Source organism: Leptopilina heterotoma, unplaced genomic scaffold (assembly GCF_015476425.1).
Source record: "Leptopilina heterotoma isolate Lh14 unplaced genomic scaffold, ASM1547642v1 Lhet_65, whole genome shotgun sequence".
NCBI lineage: Eukaryota > Metazoa > Arthropoda > Insecta > Hymenoptera > Figitidae > Leptopilina > Leptopilina heterotoma.
In genome coordinates, this window is record NW_025111152.1 from 5,613,196 (window position 1) to 5,618,905 (window position 5,710).

The following is a 5,710-nucleotide window of genomic DNA, read 5'->3' on the forward strand; positions in this document are numbered from 1 at the left end:
GTCAATTTTTCAAACAGTGAATGTCAAGGAAACCTTTAATTAAACAGATTTCACTTTTTATCAATTTTCAAGGTTGGACAATCGTTTTTAACAGATGGACAATCAATTCTAAGAATTGGACAATCAAAAACAGAATCTTAATTATTTTTTAAGTCAATTTTTCAAACAGTGAACGACAAGGTAACCTTCAATCAAACAGATTTCACTTTTTAGAAATTTTCAAGGTTGGACAATCGTTTTTAACAGATGGACAATCAATTCTAAGAATTGGACAATCAAAAACAGAATCTTAATCATTTTTTAAGTCAATTTTTCAAACAGTCTACGTGAAAGAAATCTTTCTTCAAACAGATTTCAATTTTTTGCAATTTTCAAGGTTGGACAATCGTTTTTAATAGATGGACAATCAATTCTAAGACATGGACAATCAAAAACAGAATCTCAATCATTTTTTAAGTCAATTTTTCAAACAGTCAACAACAAGGAAACTTTCAATCTAACAGATTTCACTTTTTTGTAATTTTCAAGGTTGGACAATCGTTTTTAATATATGGACAATCAATTTCAGTAGTTGGACAATCAGAACTTGACCCCTAATTATTTTATAAGTCAATTTTTCAAACAGTGAACATCAAAAAAATTTATATCTAACCGAATGCATTTTTTCAAGTTGTACTGTTTGGACAACTTTGTTTTTAAGGGCTAATTATCCTTTTTAATTGATAATCAATTAAAAAAACACACAACTTTTTTTAATTTAACTTTTTGATTTTAAATAACATCTTTATTTAATAATATCTCATTATTTTCTTCTGCTTTCTTTTCATTTTTCGAAGATATCGAAATATAGAAGACTAATTATAACAAATCTTTTTGTTGCTCGAATAATGCGAAATTTTTTTAAAATACAATTCCGCTGACAGTTAAACAAATGTTTTACAGTTTACCTTAATTTTATACTATTACGAATTACTGTTAGCTTTTCAAAAAAAAATGTTTATTTAATAATAATGAGTTTATATGTACATGTGCTAACGTTAACTGTTGAAGTTTGGAGCTTTAAATACAGATTGTATAAATTATATATTTTGAAAAGAATGGAGATGCAATTTCCAGACAAAATGATATTACTTTAAAGTTTTATATAAACTATTTCACTGCAGGTAAAAACAAATTTTTTCGCGTTTGTAACAATTTGTGCTTTATTGCACATACCATCAAACACATGCCATGTGTTGTTTGGATGTCGGCAAACTGCTGAAAAGTGGCCAGGAGTATGACGCACCAGTCCTCCGAGAATGTAAATTTCTTGTTTAACGTTTAATTTTTCTGGTATTTCACTTAAAGTAATCCCTTGCCGCAAGTATTTTTCACATAAATTTTAACACCGTCGATGAAAACTGGACTACAATTATTGCCATTTTGGATTATTTCTCCATGTCGTTTGCGTAATGGTCTATCATAAATAAGTTTTACATTCGGACAAGGTCTCACATATTTTTCTCGGACAGGTTTGACTTTATTTTCCGTCAATGGTGATTCGCGTTCATTTTGAGATTGAATTTCGTCATTAGTGATCTGAATCGTTTCGTCATGCGGCGAATTGTTATTTTTCTTTTCGAAATTATTATTATTGGCTTCTAACGGCGATGATGTGAAGAGTGCTTTTTCAAACGAATTATTTAAAACTTGCATTTCATCAACTTCTGAATCGTCTGATAAATCACATGACACAATTTTCTGTTTCGCTTCCCAATTTTTACCAAACCAATTTTCTTGATAATTTAAATGTTCATTTTCATGAGATTCACTTTCATTTTCGTTTTTTGTTTTCTTTTTGTTCGGTGCATCTTCCCAGTCGCTTTCTTTTTTCCTTTTCATTGGTTTTCCGTTTTTAGAGGTAGCAATTTTTGATTTTTTTAAACTTTTAATTTTTCTTTGTTTATTAGAATAATCAATTTTTACACGGTTTTGAATAGATTTAGCCTTTTCCAATTTGGCAGAACTCTCTATTGACTTAATGTGTTTAACAATAAACTTGTCCGGACGCAAAGGCCGATAGTCAGGCCCTAAATCAGAGTGTTTTAATCTTTTAAAATAGGCTTCACATTTAGCGGTAGACGGAACACTTGCGGCAAAGGTGAAATATTTTAGCATTACATTGGTCCATATCGGAAAATGTCTCGCAAGTTTCTTTAAATGGTCAATAATCCCAGGACAATAAAACGTATTGAGTGATTTAGTTTCTTCGGCGAAATCTATTTCTCTTTGAGAGTCTTCGAATATTTTATCAAAAAAGTCAATAATGAAATAATTTTTAACAATTCGATTTTCTTTCAAAACAATTTGAATAAAATTCTTCGTAGAATTAAATTAATTTCAATAATATTAAAATTTAATTATTTTTAATATGTACTATTTCAATAAAAATTCACAAAAGAATTCAATTATTAAAAAAGAAATATATTATTAAAATTCATCGCATGAATTAAAGTATTTTTCATAAATTAAAGAAATTTTTCAAAAAAATTCAATTATTTTCCAAAAACTTTTAATAAAATTCAAAAATTAATTGCTTAATTTCAATTATTAAGAAAGAGGATTATTATGAAAACTTGACAGAAATTATTCATATAGAATTAAATTACTTTGAAAACTTGTAATTAAAATGATTAAAGAAAGTCCATTATTTTAAAGAAACTCAAAGACACTCTTCAAAAGAATTTAATTAAGATTATGTAAAATTTTAATAAAATTCTTTTGATAAAATTCTTTGCAAGAATTGAATGATTTGCAATTTTTTCGCAATAATTCACTTGTTTTCATAAACAATAAAATTCTTCGAAGAAATTCAATTATTATCAAATTTTTTGATAAAATTCTTTGCAAGAATTCAATCATTTGCAAATGTTTTATAAATTTTTTCGCAATAATTCAATTATTTAACAAAAAAATTAATAAAAGTTCTTCATAAGAATTCAATTATTTTTGAAAATTTTAATAAAATTCGTTGCAAAAATTCAATTATTTTAAAAAAAGTTTGATAAAATTCTTCGAATCAATTCAATTATTCGAAAAAATTTTGAAAAAATTCTTGGCAAAAATTTCAATTATTTTCAAAAAATTTCCTCAATTCAATGATTTTTATAATATTTACTAAAATTTTTTAAAAGAATTCAATTATAAAAAATTTTATTGAAATTCTGCGCAAACATTTAATTATATTCATAAAATAATTAAAATTTCACAAGGAATTTAATTATTTTCATTAATAATAAAATTTTTTAAGGAATTCAATTATTATTTTCATAAAAAATAATTTAAAATTCTAGAAAATAATAATTTAATTAAAATGATAAAAATAATTTTGATAAAGTTACAGTAACAATATTCTTGTAATGTAAAATAATGATTTTATCTCTCGGTCATCTTTAATTTATTAGAAAACATGAAGAAATCGATCACTCCGAGTCTTCGACTCGGAGCAATTGATATCTTCATGTTTTATAAACAATACTTTCATAAGATGTTTAATTTAAAAAAAGGTTTGAATTTTGAATTTTTTAATGTCTTAATTCCTGTCGAAAATCCTGTTCCAAAGATAAGATTAAAATATAAATTGTGCAAATATTTTTCTTCTTTTTCTAAGAGAAAATAATAATTTTCTTTAAAAAATTGTGATTCAAAAAGAAAATAATGGAAAATAAATAAATTTTCTATTTCGTTAGATTTTCTGCGTTATAAACAGAGACCGATTTATGTTATTTCTATTTGGAAAGAGGAAGAAAGCAATAGCGTTAGATTTTCTGCGTTATAAACAGGGACCGATTTATGTTATTTATTTAGAAAGAAGAAGACAGAAAGATATTTGAAAGATATATATATATATATATATATATATATATATATATATATATGGGACGTTTCACGTTAAGTGTGCCACCCCGTTGGCCAAAATTGAGAGCTTCCTAAAAAATTGGTTATACCCAAAAGTTATTCATATATATAGGTACTTTCGAAAAATATGTGGCCTTTTGAAAAATCCAATATGGCGGCTCCAATATAACCTATAAATGTATCTAAATTAAAAAAAAGCGGCCTAAAAGTGCTAATAAAAAGGGATTGAATGAGGAAATCACCTATGAATTGGGGGTAAAATTAGCACAAGGATACATACTTTGTATTCTATAAGCAAAAACGTTAATTTGATATCGAATTTCAGAAAATAAATATGGCGGATCCAATATGGCGGACAGAAAAATTTTAAAATGCATCGGATTTGCTTGAAAGTTGTTACTTAGGGGTTTTTGGGGTCGCTGATGCCGAATCTGATGTTTATTTTTAGAAATTCAAAATGGCGGATCCAATATAGCGGACAAAAATTTTTTTAATTCATCAGATTTGATTGAAAGTTGTTTCTCGGGGGTTTTTGGGGTCGCTGATGCCGAATCTGATGTTTATTTTCAGAAATTTAAAATGGCGGATCCAATATGGCGGACAAAAATATAAATTTTTCAGCTTTTATTGGTACTACTTAGTATTAAATCAATAAATTAAATAACACATTAAGTTAAATTTGTTACAAATATTCTTCAAAATTGTTTAAACAAATATTTGTTATTTATTAACTTTTTAGTTTTTTCCATTGTACCTTGAGGGATGTAGTATTTATCTAATTTTGCAATTTATAAAGCTAATTATAATGACCGAAAAAAGTTATAAATGTCAAATCGATATTTCAGCAACTGTTTAATAATCATATAATTAAACAATTAATTGTTAAATTTTTTCTAATTACACATAGAAAATGCGTATTTTCAAATCTACAATTTACTGAACAAATAATAATAAATAAGTAATATGAATGACAAATTACAGTTAAAAAAATATTTATTTGAATAATTATTGAGATAACCATTTCACGAAAATTCTTTATTCATTAAATAAATAAATTTTTCGAGGCGCACCGTAAAAAAATTAATAAATATCAATAATAACTTAATTAGATAATTATTAAAACAATTGGAGGATGAAGTAATTGATGTTTTTAAATTTTTCCTTCCTCATAGAGGAAGTATCTTTATTTTTTATTATGTGTAAAGCCGAACACAAGAAAAACTTAGGAAAAAGCATTTTTTTAACGCATCATATAAAACTTTCTGAAAATCGACATCAGATTCAGTATCAGCGACCCCATAAACCCCTGAGTAACAACTTTGAACCAAATCTGATAAATTAAAAAAATTTTTGTCCGCCAAATTGGATCCGCTATTTTAAATTTCTGAAAATTAACATCAGTTTCGGCTTTAGCGACCCCAAAACCCCCGAGAAACAACTTTCAATAAAATCTGATGAATTAAAAAAATTTTTGTCCGCCATATTGGATCCGCCATTTTGAATTTCTAAAAATAAACATCAGATTCGGCATCAGCGACCCCAAAAACCCCTGAGTAACAACTTTCAAGCAAATCCGATGCATTTTAAAATTTTTCTGTATGCCATATTGGATCCGCCATATTTATTTTCTGAAATTCGATATCAAATTAACGTTTTTGCTTATAGAATACAAAGTATGTATCCTTGTGCTAATTTTACCCCCAATTCATAGGTGATTTCCTCATTCAATCCCTTTTTATTAGCACTTTTAGGCCGCTTTTTTTTAATTTAGATACATTTATAGGTTATATTGGAGCCGCCATATTGGATTTTT